The sequence below is a fragment of the Lathyrus oleraceus genome, chromosome 3 (genome assembly GCF_024323335.1).
Source record: "Lathyrus oleraceus cultivar Zhongwan6 chromosome 3, CAAS_Psat_ZW6_1.0, whole genome shotgun sequence".
NCBI lineage: Eukaryota > Viridiplantae > Streptophyta > Magnoliopsida > Fabales > Fabaceae > Lathyrus > Lathyrus oleraceus.
In genome coordinates, this window is record NC_066581.1 from 124,202,160 (window position 1) to 124,219,294 (window position 17,135).

A 17,135-nucleotide genomic window follows, 5' to 3' on the forward strand; every position below is an offset into this window, starting at 1 on the left:
TTAAGAACTGAGAAGATCCTAATGGCGTTCACATCCACAAATTTGTCGATGTTGGGGAATAATACCAAACCATAGATGAGTAGCACAAATAAAGCCTCAAAGGCATCCTCACTCATGGTCTTCCCATAAACGGTAGCTTGAGCAATGAGGAACTCGGAAGGAAGACCTCGAATTCCACCTTTGACAGTCAAATTAGCTTTAATCAGGGATTCATCTATGTGCAACAAGTTCGCAATCTCTCGAGCAGTCGGAATACTCTCCAAGCCACTGAACGGCACCTGATCCAGAATCGGGATCCCAATAAGATGAGAATACTCCTCAAGCGTAGGCAATAGTGTGAAGTCCGGGAATGAGAAGCAGTGATACAGAGGATCATAAAACTGAGCCAGAGTACTCATCAAACCCTCATCAACCTGAGTAGTCAACAGAGGCAGAAGCTTCCCATAACGAGCTTTGAAACCCAAGGGATCTAATACATAAGATGTCAGATTCCTTAACTCTTTCACATCAGGTTGTCTAAAGCTGTACTTCTTTGTATGCCTTTTTGGTCTTTCCATGTCTGAAAATTTTGCAAATAAACCCTTTAAGTTCCTTGAAAATTCTCTTATTTTTCTGATGACATGAATGCAGATGAATGCATGAATGCATGAATGCAACAATCACACTCAAGGATCAAGCAAATCACACCAGACAAAGGTCATGGGAAAGCTCATTGTATCCTTAATATCAATCATCCATTTTGGTGGATTATGGTTTTCACCTTATCAACACCCAAGTTCCATTGATATTAACGATACATGAACCGGCTCTAACATCCTTAATATCAACCATCCGTTTTGGTGGATTTAGGTTTTCACCTTATCAACACCCAGGTTCCATTGATATTAAGGTTATCTGAACGACTCAACCATGAATCACGAGTTTGCTGAGAGTCACGAGCATGGAGTCTCGGTTAAGAACCACCCAAAGGGAGTGTACTAGGGTTTAAACCTGCCAAACATGTTCTACCAGAGGTTCCCATAATCATCGTCCCATCTTTCGGATATTATCGGAGGAACGAATACTCGTATTCCAAAAATATTCTCAAGAGAGACTCTTATGAGTGTAGTATCGCGTAACAATCGTATCAGATCTGACATCTGAACGACCTCCGCACTACGTCCTAAAAATAGGCCAAGATGGGCTTCGTAAACTAAGGTCCTTGGCTTCTAAGGCACATGATTGAAAGAATAATGCCTAACCACAAATAACTTGTGTGACATTATTAATTCAATATGACCTCCACCAAGTGAATGGACTCGCAAGTCAACTGGCTAAGGAATACTCCACACCAGTCGACAAGACTATGCCATTCTCCTATCCTAAGGTGCACTCGAGTTCGGGTATAGAACTCATCTCACAGAGATCACCAAAGCAAACAGCAAGTGTATATCAAGCAATTCAAACATTACAATCAATACAGTTATCCCAAATTGTACAAAAATATGTCAAATAACAAATAACAATATATCACACAACAAGGGTGAAAAGTAGGCAAAACCACAAAGGTTTTTCTGCGTCCCCAGCAGAGTCGCCATTTTGCATAAGCAGGTGTCGTTCTTGGTCTTCTTGTCTGTGGCCTAACTCTGTGCTCTTCATTTATTTTGAAGACAAGCTGACTCACCGGTATTATACAAGAGCCAATTCTGCCAGAGTAATGGATCAACTTGAGCAAGAGAACAGAGAATTGAAGGAAGAGGTCGCTCGTCTGAGTGCTCTGATGGAGCAATTTCTGGTTGCCCAGAATCAACCTTCTCCGCCTCCTGCAACTCCTCCCCAGAGGACAGTTATTTCTGAAGTGGTGTCTTCTACTGTGCCAGCTGCCAGTGCCTATTTCATGCCGCATGCCATGCCAATCGGGTTTCCGTGGGGTATGCCTCCAGGTTTCATGCCTGATCTGCCAGCACCGACCTTTGCTTCTATGCCGGCATCTAGCCCGGTCCTTGCTGCTGCTCCTCCTGTCGTGCATACCATGCCTAGGGTAGACGACACCATCTATCATTCTGAGTCGTCTGAGGGCCGAGATGTCAATGAGAAGATGGACGCAATGAATGACCAATTCCTTGAGCTGCGTAAGGAATTGAAGACCCTCAGAGGGAAAGATCTTTTTGGCAAGTCTGCTGCTGAACTTTGCCTTGTTCCCGGTGTTAAAATTCCAATCAAATTCAAAGTGCCTGACTTTGAAAAATATAAGGGGAACACCTGCCCTCTTGCTCACCTGGTCATGTACGCCAGGAAAATGTCTACGCAAACAGATAATGATCAGCTTCTGATCCATTATTTCCAGGATAATTTGTCCGGTGCGGCTCTTCGCTGGTATATGAGCCTTGATAGTGAAAACATTCGGTCCTTCAATGATCTTGGCGAAGCCTTCGTCAAGCAATACAAATATAATGTGGATATGGCGCCTGACCGTGATCAACTCAGGGCCATGTCCCAGAAGGATAAAGAGACATTCAAGGAGTACGCCCAGAGGTGGCGAGAGTTGGCTGCTCAGATTACTCCTCCGCTGGAAGAGAAAGAAATGACTAAGATCTTCTTGAAGACTCTTAGCTCATTCTATTATGAGCGGATGGTTGCGAGTGCTCCCTCTGATTTCACCGAGATGGTGAACATGGGGATGCGATTGGAGGAAGGAGTCCGTGAGGGACGTTTGAGTAAGGATGAGAGCTCTTCTAAACGGTATGGGGCGTTTAAGAAGAAAGATGGGGAGACACATGTTGTGCAGTCCCATGTTAAACCAAGAAGACCCTCTGTTCAGAGGAAGCCGGTACGTCGTACCAGTCATCAGCACTAGGTGGCTCACATAGCACCTGTCTTCAGAGATAGTGCTCAGTATCAGCAGCCTAATCAGCATCAGCATCAACAACAACCTCAATATCAGCAGCAACACCGTCCACAGCAACAGGCTTACCAGCCTCGTGGCAGCACTAGTAACCAGGCCAATATGAACTATGATAGGAAGAAGATCAGCTTCGATCCCATTCCTATGTCATATGCTGAATTGTATCCTTCCTTGTTGGAGAGGAAGTTGGTTACTCCAAGGGATCCTCCAGCTATGCCTGCGAACCCGCAATGGTGGTATAAGCCAGATCAACACTGTGTTTATCATTCCGGTGCTCCGGGTCATAACATAGAGAACTGCTTTCCGTTGAAGACTAAGGTGCAAGACCTTATGAGATGCGGTATTCTGAGCTTTGAGGACTCAGGCCCCAATGTTACAAAGAACCCATTGCCCGAGCATGGGAAATCAGTGAACATGGTCCAGGGGTGCCCTAGGAAATATAAAGTCAAATATGTCAGTCATATTAGACAGTCATTGGTCGAATTACATCGTCTCCTGTGTGAGTACAGTCATATGGAGCATGACCATGACAGATGCCGCATCTGTTCCGTGAATCGTCTGGGTTGTCGCCAAGTGCGAAGAGAGCTTCAAGAGCTGTTAGATGATGGAACTATAGAGATTCTTCAGAACCGTAATATTGATGAAGATGAACCAGAGGTCAATGTTATATCTCCTGTGTTCAAGCTGCCTGAGCCTGTTGTCATCCGTTATGATGGCAGCAAGCCGAAGGTCTCTCTTTCACTGATAATCAAGCCTGCAGGCCCTGTGCCTTATTCTTCGGATAAGGCGATTCCGTTCAGATATAATCCCGTTGTTGTGGAAGATGGGAAGGAAGTGTCGCTGCCTTCAACTTCTGTGACAAATATTGCTGATGTGAGCGGATTGACCCGGAGTGGTCGTGTGTTCTCTGCGCCTAAGCCTCAGGCAAGGGTTGTTGCTTCTGACACTGTTGAGCGTCCGGTTGGGACTACTGTGAATGTTCAGAACCCGGCACCTGTTGCCGAACCCTCCTCCGTACAAAAGACTCATGTTTCTTCGGTTGGCCCTAGTGGCATTGTGAATGAAGAATGTGATGAGATGCTGAGGCTCATCAAGAAGAGTGAGTACAACGTTGTAGACCAGCTTCTACAAACGCCGTCCAAGATCTCCGTTTTATCTTTGCTGCTGAATTCAGAACCCCATAGGGAGGCTCTGCAGAAAGTTTTGGACCTGGCTTATGTTGATCATGATGTCACTATAGAGCAATTTGACAGTATAGTTGCAAACATTACCGCTTGCAACACTTTGAGTTTCTGTGACGCTGATCTCCCTGAGGAGGGAAGAGACCACAACATGGCTCTACATATTTCCATGAACTGCAAGACTGATGCCTTGTCCAACGTGCTGGTGGACACTGGATCATCTCTTAATGTATTGCCAAAGACCACACTCTCTCGATTGTCATATCAGGGGCCTCCCATGAGGCAGAGTGGCGTTGTTGTGAAAGCGTTTGATGGGTCGCGTAAGACTGTGATTGGGGAAGTTGATCTCCCAATCAAGATTGGACCAAGTGATTTCCAAGTTACCTTTCAGGTTATGGATATCCACCCATCCTATAGTTGTCTCCTTGGTAGACCATGGATTCACGAGGTTGGCGCCGTGACATCCCCCATACATCAGAAGCTGAAATTCGTCAAGAACAAGAAACTGGTTGTGGTAGGGGGAGAAAAGGCTCTCCTGGTCAGCCACCTGTCTTCTTTCTCATATATTGATGCTGAGGATGAAGTTGGAACTCCGTTCCAAGCTTTATCTATTGCTGAGCCGATTGAGAAGAAGTCCCCTTCATTCACTTCCTACCGTGATACGAAACTGGCCATTGAGTGTGGTGCAGTTGCTGGTTTGGGGAAGATGATTGAGCTTGAAGATAACAAATCCCGGGCTGGCATTGGCTATTCTTCTGGGGCATTCAACGAGCAAGGGCTGTTCAAGAGTGGAGGATTCATCCATGCTGATCAACCTGAAGAGGCTGCTGCTATCTTGGAAGAGGATGCAGAGGATCTGAGCAATTTCATCATACCTGGTGGTGTCTGCCACATTTGGGTCGCTATAGATGTTCCTACAGTCATTCATAGATCAGAGTAATTGTTCACTTTGTTTAAAACCCTTCTCACATGCCAAAAGGAGAAGTGATGACATTGTTGGCAGCATTTATACAATGATATTTTCATTCAATTAATGCATTGTTAAACATTTGTTTTTCCATTTGTTTTCACTTTTTGCTTTTGCATGAAATCAGTGATCACAAAAAACCCATAAAAAACAAGAATAAAAGCAACCCTTTCATCTGCATAATGGTTTGCTTGTCTAAATTCTAAAAGTTTTTCATTAACCAAAATCATTATGCAGGTTGATTCTAAAACCCATTGAACATAATGATCCAACGCCATCTCCCAATTTTGAATTCCCTGTATTCGAGGCAGAGGAAGATGATGTTGAAGGGATTCCTGATGAGATTACCCGTCTCCTTGAGCACTAAGAGAAGATCATTCATCCGCATCTCGAAGATCTAGAAACAGTCAACTTGGGGTCTGAAGATTGTGTTCGTATGGTGAAGATTGGGGCACTTCTTGAAGAGTCTGTCAAGAAGGGGTTGATCAGTTTGCTACGAGAATATTCCGATATCTTTGCTTGGTCATATGAAGACATGCCGGGTCTAGATACAGATATTATGCAACATTTCCTGCCTTTGAAGCCTGAGTGCGTGCTAGTGAAGCAGAAGCTCAGAAGAACTCATCCAGATATGGCAGTGAAGATCAAAGAGGAAGTTCAGAAGCAAATTGATGCGGGGTTTCTGGTGACTTCTACATATCCTCAATGGGTGGCCAACATTGTGCCTGTTCCTAAGAAGGACAGAAAGGTCCGTATGTGTGTTGATTATAGAGATTTGAATAAAGCTAGTCCGAAAGATGATTTTCCTCTACCACACATTGATATGTTGGTAGACAATACAGCTAAATTCAAAGTCTTTCCGTTTATGGACGGATTTTCCGGATATAATCAAATCAAGATGGCACCCGAAGATATGGAGAAGACAACATTCATCACACCTTGGGGAACATTCTATTATCGAGTGATGCCCTTCGGTTTGAAGAACGCCGGAGCCACGTATCAACGTGCTATGACTACCTTGTTTCTTGATATATGCACAAGGAGATAGAGGTCTATGTTGATGATATGATTGCTAAGTCCCGAACGGAAGTAGAACATGTTGAGCATTTGTTGAAGCTTTTTCAGCGTCTGAGGAAGTTCAAACTTCGTCTGAATCCGAACAAATGTACATTTGGAGTCCGTTCCGGCAAGCTGTTGGGTTTTGTTGTCAGCGAAAGAGGTATTGAGGTTGATCCTGCAAAGGTCAAAGCAATACAAGAGATGCCTGCACCCAAAACTGAGAAGCAAGTCCAAGGTTTTCTTGGCCGCTTGAACTATATTTTCCAGATTTATATCCCACATGACTGCCACATGTGCGCCGATATTCAAGCTCCTTCGGAAAGATTAGTCTCATGATTGGACCGAGGATTGCCAGAAAGCTTTTGACAGTATCAAGGAGTATCTGTCTGAACCTCCGATCTTATCTCCTCCTGTAGAAGGAAGACCTCTGATCATGTATTTGACTGTTCTTGGAGACTCGATGGGTTGTGTACTCGGTCAACAAGATGAATCAGGGAAGAAAGAATCTGCTATTTACTACCTCAGTAAGAAGTTTACTGATTGTGAGTCTCGGTACTCAATGCTTGAGAAGACGTGTTGTGCTTTGGCTTGGGCTGCTAAGCGTTTGCGCCAGTACATGATAAATCATACTACTTGGTTGATATCCAGAATGGATCCAATCAAGTACATCTTCGAGAAGCCTGCTTTAACTGGGAGGATTTCCTGTTGGCAGATGTTGTTGTCTGAGTATGATATCGAGTATCGAGCTCAGAAAGCTATCAAAGGTAGTATCTTGGCTGACCATTTAGCGCATCAGCCGATTGAAGATCATCAGTCTGTTCAGTATGACTTCCCTGATGAGGAGATTCTGTATTTGAAAATGAAAGATTCTGATGAGCCTACACTTGATGAAGGTCCGGAACCTGGTTCCAGATGGACGATGGTGTTTGATGGCGCTGTAAATCAGTATGGAAATGGAATTGGGGCAGTAATCATTACTCCTCATGGCACACATATTCCGCTTACAGCAAGGCTAACTTTCAAATGCACGAATAATATGGCAGAGTATGAGGCATGTATTATGGGATTGGAAGAATGCATTGATTTGAGAATCAAGCATCTTGATGTGTATGGTGATTCGGCCCTGGTTGTCAATCAGATCAAGGGTGAATGGGAGACGAATCAGCCTGGTCTCATTCCGTATAGAGATTATGCGAGAAGGATTTCAACATTCTTTACAGAAGTTGATTTTCATCATATTCCTCGAGAGGATAATCGGATGGCAGATGCTCTTGCTACGCTTGCTTCAATGATTGTTGTCAAGTATTGGAATGAAGTTCCCAACATTGCCGTGATGCGCTTGGATAGACCAGCTCACGTATTTGCAGTTGAAGAAGTGAATGATGACAAGCCTTGGTATTTTGATATCAAGAATTTCCTCCAGAACCAGGTCTACCCGCCTGGGGCATCTGTGAAAGATAGGAAAACTTTGAGAAGGTTGTCAGGCAGTTTCTACCTCAGTGGTGAAGTGTTGTATAAGAGAAATTTTGACATGGTTTTGCTCAGATGTGTGGATAGACACGAAGCAAACCTGTTGATGACTGAGGTCCATGAGGGTTCATTTGGTACTCATTCCAATGGACATGCCATGGCTAGAAAGATGTTGAGAGCAGGCTACTATTGGCTGACAATGGAGTCTGATTGCTGCAAATATGTGAAGAAATGCCACAAGTGTCAGATTTATGCGTACAAGATTCATATTCCTCCGACACTTCTGAATGTGATTTCATCTCCATGGCCTTTCTCTATGTGGGGAATCGACATGATCGGCATGATTGAGCCGAAGGCGTCTAATGGACACAGGTTTATTCTCGTAGCAATTGATTACTTCACCAAATGGGTTGAAGTCGCATCGTATGCGAATGTGACCAGACAGGTGGTTGTGAAGTTTATCAAGAACCAGCTGATTTGCCGTTATGGTGTGCCAGATAAGATCATTACTGATAATGGATCTAATCTGAATAATAAGATGATGGATGAGTTGTGCGTTGAATTCAAGATTGCACACCATAATTCCTCTCCTTACAGACCCAAGATGAATGGGGCTGTTGAAGCTGCTAATAAGAATATCAAGAAGATTATCCAGAAGATGACAGTTACGTACAAGGATTGGCACGAGATGCTGCCATTTGCTTTGCATGGATATCGTACATCTGTACGCACTTCAACAGGGGCAACCCCTTTCTCTCTTGTTTATGGCATGGAGGTTGTTCTCCCAGTAGAGGTGGAGATCCCATCAATGAGAGTCTTGATGGAAGCCAAGTTGACTGGTGCTGAATGGATTCAAAGTCGTTACGACCAGCTGAATTTGATTGAAGAGAAGAGATTAACTGCCATGTGTCATGGTCAGTTGTATCAACAGAGAATGAAGAAAGCATTCGATAAGAAGGTCAAGCCTCGTGTGTTCCGAGAAGGTGACCTTGTGCTCAAGAAAGTCTTGTCTTTCGCGCCCGATTCCAGGGGCAAGTGGACTCCAAACTACGAGGGTCCATATGTTGTTAAGAGAGCCTTTTCAGGCGGTGCTTTGATGCTTACAACAATGGATGGGGAGGATTTCACTCGTCCTGTGAATTCAGATGCAGTCAAGAAATACTTTGCCTAAAAAAGGAGTATATGCAAAAGAAAAACAGAATAGCTCGCTAAGTTGAAAACCCGAAAGGGCGACTTAGGCAAAAATGAGCGTCTCGGTGGAGAACCCGAAAGGGTGATTCAGGCAAAAGTTAGAGACATGGAAAAAAAGAGATATTTGCATCCCGCTAGATTGAGTACCTCACCCTGGGGCAATCTAGGCAAAAATTAGGGATTTGGCAAGTGACTGCATCCGGACAAGACTTTCTATTCCGCAGCCGTCTTTTCGTCAGAGATCTCTTGATTCGTCGTCAACCGAAGCTTCGAATACATCGAGATTCAAATTGGTAGAGAAAGGATCATTATGTTCAATGTAGCCCTCTTCCAATATATATCACTGATTTCAAATTTGTACAGATCTATGGAGTCTTGCCATTTGCAGGCTACCATTCCATCAAATAAATTTGAGCTTTTTATCCAATTATTTGCACTCTTATTTGTTTTAATTCAACAAATGTTTTGCATGTTTTAATTGATAAAATGTCATTGTTTTAAACAAACAAAATTTTCAAATTGTTGTTTTAAACAAAGTGAACATTCACAATGATGAAAGGATACTTAAGAATGTCTCAGTGCTCTCTCAAGGGTGGCATGATTTCCAACAGGTAAGACATTTGTTCATATTCCTGGCATTTGGTTGTATCCTCTTTCTCCAGTTTTGGTTGTTGGGGTTGTTCCCCAAGCAGAGCTTTTGGTAGGGTTGTTCCCCAAGCAGATGTCTGTTGAAGACTTCGTTTTCTTCTCCAGCAATATTATCCCCCCAGCATGGGTGTTTTCCTCTTGGAAGTTTGGTAGTGGGTGGTTTGAAACCTTGGTACCCCATCACTCTCCCCAGTACAGTCGCCCGAGGAGTTGTTGCTTTCTTCCTCAGCACTGTCGCCAGGATTGTTGATTTGATATACTGCATTTTTGCCATGTCTGCCCATCAGTGCGCTTATCCCTTCAGTAGGACAGTGATTGTGTTCCTCCTCAGCAGTTGTGGGTGTTCTCCTCAGAAGGGTCAGCATTTAGTGGTTGACTTCCCAGCTCTCCTCCTTCCCCAGTGGATTCCTCAGCGAGGCCGCCAGTAGGTTTGTGGTTTGGTAGATTGTATCTGTGCAGAATCCCCAAAAGAGTTGGTATTTCCAACAGAGCCCGGATTGCATCTGTAATAATCCCCTCGGAGTCTCCACCAGAGTTGGTATCCTCTACAGAGTTGTTGTTATGGTAGTTTCTGCCTGTTGAAACCTCTGTTTCCCCAGTAGGGTTGGTTGGTGATCTATCATCCCTAGATTTGGTTGATTTTCTGATGCTCTTGATCCTCAGTAGAGTGGCTTGTTGCAGAATCTACTTGAGTGATCTTTTCTCCTCCGTGGGTTGTTCCCCAAGAGAGTGGTTGACAGTTTTCCCCAGTAGAATTGCTTGTGGCAGATTCTACTTGGATGATGTTGTTCTCCTTTTGTGGGTTGTTCCCCAGCGGAGATGTTTTGGAGTTGCTTTCATAAGCAGTCCTCGCTTGTGCAGTGAACTTTCTGTTTCTCAGTTGATGCTGAGGACTCCCCTGCAGATCTCAGGTTTGCTCCTTTTCCCCAACAGATTTGTCTTTGTGGCAGTTCTTGCCTGTTGTGGCTTTCTGTTCCCTAGTTGGGAAGTGTGTTGATCCATCACTCAGAGATTTGGTGTTACTTGATATCTCTGATCTTTTGCCTCCCCGCAGATCTTTGCTTTTGTAGCTTAAAGATCTCCATCAGTTTGGCTTTCCAGTTGGTTTTTCCCCTGGAAGTATAGTATCGGGTGTTTGATCCTTGGACCTGTTTGTGTTAGCAATGTCTGTTTTGTCAGCATTCATCAAACATAATTACGCATATTCATGCATACTTTTAACATTCAGATATTCATGTTGCATTGTTTGCCATATATCTCTTGTTTGTTGTTCTCTGCTATTGGTGATATAGATCTTCTTTTTAGATCTTCCCAAGCAGATGTCGGGTGTTTAAATCTCTCCATATAGAGTCAGCCCCGTAAGCAGAAAGTGTCTGTTTTTCCTTCTGCAGTTCCCCACTGAGATATATCCTCGTGGACGACGGTTTCTTCCGTTTCCTCCCAACATATATACTGGGATGGATATTCCTATTTGAGTTATATCCTCATTAGGACGAGTCTTGATTCAGTCTGTCTTTTCGGATTGATCCCGAATTGGCTATTTGTCAACTGTTTCTTGCGCTTCCCTGTGGAATAAATGAATGAATTGCCCAGTAACCGGCAATAGTTCATATTATCCCCAGCGGAGTTTTGGGCCTCTACCCAGTAACGGGTAGCTGTAAGTCCTATGTTTCTTGCCTTCTTGGCGGAATTTATGGTTATATACCTTTTATTCCTTGGCAAGAGTTGGTGGTTTGTTACAAACCCTATTTTGGTTTCCCGTGCGGATTTATGGTTCTTCCATTCCCCACGCGGAGTTGTTGGTTTTCTACCCAGTATTCGGTGGATGTAAACCCTAATCCTTTTATCCTCACCAGAGTTGATGGCCACTACCCCGTATTCGGTAGTCGAAAGTCCTATATCTTTTCCCCTAGCAGAGGTAACCTTTGTGGTTCGTTCTGGTTATTGGTGGATCTTGTGCTGTTGTGGTTTTATTCCCAACAGAGTCTGTGCTTTTTGGTGGATAATTGCCGGTTGCTAGCAATCCTATCCCCAGTTGAGTCTGTGGTTTGCTACCCAGTATTCGGTAGTGTTAAACCTCCTGTTTCCTCAGCCAGAGTTTTGGTCTTCTACCCCGTTTCGGTAGTTGTAAACCCTAATTTGCTCCCTTTTGCAGAGTTAACCTTGTTGTTCATCCTAACCGATGATGGTTACTCTTTGTGGTTATCTTCATTCGTTGTTCGATGTTGATATTTCCTCCTTGCTTCTGGTCAATTGCCGTATGCTCGCAATTGTTTCCCAGCAAGTCTTCTGGATAATTGTCGTATGCCTGCAATTTTATCCCTTTTGAAGTCGCCTGTGGGTCCTTTCACCGTTTGCTAGTGATTTGTTCCCCGGATTATTGATTGTTTATCAATATATCCCTCTCGAGTTTTTGGTGGATAATTGTTGTTTATGCAATTCATCCCCAGCGAATCGCCTTTCATTTACCCTTTTGTTGGTAATGATTGTTGCTCCCTTTGATTGGTCATCTTTATATACCTAGTTTTGGTATCTCGATGCCTTTCTTTTCGGTTGATTTATCCTTTATTAACCCAGTAACCGGTTATGGATAATCTTCCATGCGAGTATGTTATCCACGTTCTGACGGTAATGGATAATATATCTCATGCACTCTTCAGTCGAAACCTGTTGTGTTTCCCTAGTCGAGTAAGATTCGTTATTCCTTTGTGGAGTCGAATATTCTTTGTTCCTTGGATAATTGCCGGATGCTTGCAATTTATCCCCTTGAGTTGTCTTTCGTTTACCCGTATGCTTGGTATCGATTGTCTCTCTTTTTGGTTAGTCACCTATTATATACCTAGTAACCGGTATCTCTGGTGTCTCTTCCTTTCGAGTATATTATTCACGTTCTGACGGTAATGAATAATATGTCTCATGCGCTCTTTGGTTGGAGTCCTTTGTTGATTTTCCCCAATTGAGTAAGATTCGTATTCTTTGTAGAATCGAATATCCATCCTTTAACCAGTTTGTGTTTTGGATGATGAGTGTTTTGGCAGTAAAAACCAATTCACGCCTTTGGTCGGTCACCTATTATATACCCAGTAACTGGTATCCCTGGTGTTCCTTCCTTTCTGCTCCCTATTATGACCTCGGTCCCCTGTGGAGTCAGATTTTCCTGAGTTGATGTACCTTTTTCAAGTCTTTCTCAGATGTTTGGTTGATTGATATCTCTCACCCTTATACCGGTCTTAGATATTCATTCTTCCTGAGCTTGTTACTTTTATACCGGTAACACCTCATCTTGTTGCTTTTCCCCAGGAGAGTCTCTTTGTTAGACCTTTCCCGGTGGAATTCTTGTTGTGATTTTACCCCTTTGCTGTATTGGCGTTTTCCCCAATATATGCAAGTTTCCCCAGCAGGGAGATTATTTGTGAATCTTTCCTGGTCCGAGTCCGGATTTTTATCCGAATTATCCTTTGTGGATAATGTTGAGTCAGCTTGTGTCTTTCCAATGGATGTGTTGTCCTTTGGAAATCTTCTTTTCCCCAGTGTGAGTCCTTCTCTCCCCGGTGAAGTCATGTCAGTTTCGTTTTCCCCTAAATCCAGAGTCGTGTCCTGCTCACGCATTCTTTTCCTTCTTATCCCCAATAAGAGTCCCCGTGAGAGTCTTGTCAGAGTCTCTGTTCCTGGTGAGTGTTACTCTGATGGATCATCTGTTCTTTGTGGACCATATCCCCACAGAGTTGTGTCTTTTTACATGCATACATCTGCATCATGAGGTCTCTTAGGGACCAAAATTTGTCTCATTACTGTTATTTAAGCCCATTCTACCGCGTCGAGATGAAGATTTCTAAACTTCACTTCTCCGGCTAGAATGACCTTAAATAGGGGCATCTATAAGACCCCAATTTTGCCCCTAAGATCCCTCATGGCATCATGTCATATCATATCATTGCCTCAAGGATCATTGTGCACCTTGCCTCCTTTCCCTGTGGGTGGGTCATCTTTTGAGTGTGATTCTTGATCACCAAGCATGTGTTGCATTTGTATATTATTGCTTTTCTCTTTATCACTAACCAAAAGTACAAAAATATTGTCATCTAACCTTGTTACTTGCAGATGAAGCAACACTAGGTCAAGCCAGTCAAAAGCATTCATTGAGCAATGAATGGTGGCCATTCTTGAGAATTTGGGAACCATTGATCATTTACAAGAGTTCATGTGAGTTATGATATCATTTTGAATCAAGATCTCAAGTGGTAGAGGCTTGGATTTCATCAGAGCATAGTTAGGTCAACTGAAACCCTAGGAAAGTCAACACAAGTCAACTGTGCATTCAACCATGGATTTGAAGGTGGGAGATGGTTAGAGAGACCTCATTCATGTCCATACAAGTCTCATTTAACATATCAAACATCAACATGGAAGAATTTGAGGTCAGATGAAAAGTTTCCAAAAATAGTAAGTGACCTGTAATTTCAAATTGGCAAAAATGGAAAGGTCTTCTCCTCAAGATTACATCATCAAGGAAGCTTCGAATGAAATTTTGTCCAACATGAAAGTTGAAGATCTTGCTCTCACCTTTCCAAAAAGTCCAAGAACGTCCATTTCTCATGTGTGGTTAAGAAATTATGGATCAATCATTGTCAAGTAAATTTGAACTTCAAGCTTGCATAACTTTTGAACCAAAAGGCCAATTGAAGTGGTTCTTGTTGGAACATTTCTCTCTTGATCTCTACTATCCAAATCATGCATTACATTTCATCAATTCTCATCACAAAAATATTGACATTTTCATTTGAATTTCATTTGAATTTTGGAGGGAAAATCCAAATTCAAAAATTGTGCATTGCCTTCACTTCCCACCATTGGCATTTGATTCAAAATCACATTTTAAGTGCATTCCAAGCCAAACTCGGGTACTGTTCCATTGCCTTGCACATGTAAGGGTGATTTGGCCAATTTGCATCAACACCTTCATTTCACTAATCCATTTGCATTTGGCTTAATTGTGATTAGCAGCTTCATTAACAGATGGTATATATAGCTAATCCTAACAGAAAATCATAACAACAATTCACAAACTTCAGATCTGAAAGTTTTCTCTCAATCTTCTCTCAACTTTTTCATCCAAATTCTTCATATCATTTTCTTGGTTCGTGGTTTGTTCATCATCTACAAGCATAATTGAAGATTGTTGAAGCAAGATCTTGAAGAATTCATCAAGAATCGAGATTGTTGAACCTTGCATCCTTTCATGGCAATTGAAGTTTCTGGACAAATCAAGCACTGTTGAGCTACAATTCTTCATCCATTCATTCATCCAAGAGTTGAGGAGGATCTGTTTCAGCTTTTCCAGGCCTGAATTGCACGATTTCACTTCTGTAGCTTCATTAAGGTCAGAATTCGAATCTTATAATTCATGAAATTGGTGGATGCATCTTGTAGATCCTTTAATGCTGATCATGCTGAACTTTAGATCCATGAATTTCATGCAGTAATGAGTTAGTTGTGATGATTATAAGTTTGACATGTTAAACTTCTTTTGCTCGATCCATTCATATTATTGAGAATTAGAATAAATTGAGCCTGGATTGTTGATGTGTGATGTGAGATGAGTCCATTGATGTGTTGGTTTTCAATTTCTGAGAAGTTTGTTCATGATGCTCAAGAACACGTTGAATGTGTATGAATGTTAGGGTTTTCGTTTTCCAGAACCTGTTTGATCTTCATGAGCGTGTGTTTGCATGCAATTTCGTGTTTAAGCCCATGCACTGGTCCAGCGAGGCATCCACATGGCCTTTTGATTGGTTGTTTTTAATTTGCCGTGCCACATCATTAAATGAAACGGCGCGTTTCATTGTTGAAGCGCCTCAATTCAAATGTCTCACCAGTTCGATTCTTGGCCTTTGACATTTCCATTTTGCCTTGCTGATTTATTTCTTTTATGCTATCCATGTTCATGTATGCTTGTTCATGTGTTTTTTTCATTTTTCTCTTCATTCCAAAAATCCATAACTCAATGAATAATGATCCAATTGATGTGAGATTTTTTGTACCTTGTTCTTCAGGATGTCTACTTTTTTATGGATATTTTTCCAGAATTTTTGCTCGGTTGGAATTTAAACTTGCCTAGGGCTTGTTCATGCATATGCTATCATGTACCTTGCTTGCCATTTTCTTTGTGAAATAATGATGGTTGATCCAATGAATGTGAAAATTGACATGCTTAAACTAGAAATCCTAATTGACATTTTGGTGTTGAGTTTGCATTTTTAGCATTTTTGGTTGTTGAGATATGATCTAATTAATGGAGGTGTGATAATGTGTGTCACACCTTGGCTTGCTTGATTTTCTGATTTTCTTTACCATGCCAAATAAATACCAAATCATCTGATTTTATGTGTGATGCTTCTTATACATGTTAGGTTTGATCATGAATTTTTGTGGAATTTTTGGATTCATTTCTGGTTTGTTTGAGATTTTCTTTGCTGGTTGGTCATGTTTGGACTTTTGATGAGTGTTGAACTTCAATGATTTGGGAAATACTTATGCTTTATCATATGGACTTGAAATTTTGTACATTGATTCTTGACGTGTTGAAGTTTATTGTGGCTTTGGTTTGAGTCATTTATCACTTGTCATTTCTGTTTTAGGATTGCCTTAAGTTGAGGTATCAATTTGTGCCTCCTTTGAGCTTGTTTGTGCTTACCTTGACTTAGTGAATTTCTTTGCCATGCCTATACTTGTCCAAATGCCTTGATTTTTGGTGTGTTGATCATTTGATGTGTTCTGTTTAGCCATGATTTTGCTTGGAATTAATTGAACCATTTTTGAATTAATATGCCTTTGTTCATCATGTTGCTTCAATGAGCTTTCAATTTGCATACCTTGACATGATTGCTTTATGAAATGAATTTGGTTGATGCTATTGATATGAGACCACTTGGATATTGTTCTTGATTGATTAAACTTGATTCTTGTCAATTTTCATGTTCTGTTTTAGATTATTTCTCCTTCTTTGACCCTAGGCCTTGTCCTAGTGGTTTGCTTCTCATGTTTGAGCTTGTTTTCAGGTTAAGAAGCACATGGCCTTAAGGAGATTAATTCACATTGCTTGAGTTGGTTTATTTGATTGATATTGACTAACCTTGACTTGCTTTGTAGGATGCTTTTAGCTCATTTGAGTTGAGCTTGTGCCTTGCACATTGTAGCCTTACTTGTTTGATTGTGTACTGTCTGTTGACTGTTGGATTATCTGTTTGACTTTTTGAGTTGTATACTGATTGAGTTGGATTGTTTTCAGGAACATTAGTTGCTTAAGTTCATTTTGAACTTGCTTTTGCTTGGTTGCTTAACCAATTAGGTATACTTTCTCTTCTTCATGTAGTCTGGAAGACCTGGCCTGTTATTTGGTCAGGCACCTGTCTGAAGTCCTCCTTAAGAGGCAATGTTTGTGATTGTTTATCTTTGTGCTAAGCAGGTAAAGTCCTTTGATAAGGCAATTGGTAGATAAAAGAGATGTGTAGTCCATCTCCTACTATTCAGTGTTTCATCCCTTTGCTCACATTACATGTTGATGCATTGTGGATCTTAACCCAAGATCTATAGAGTCATTCACTTGTGGAGAGAGTTCCAACTTTCTGAACTCCCACACTTTCTATCATCTGAAGCTCTCCCTGACCAGGGATAAGAGCTATGAGGCACACCCCTCATCTCCATTTCATCTGGCTTCACTTTAACTCTCAATGTT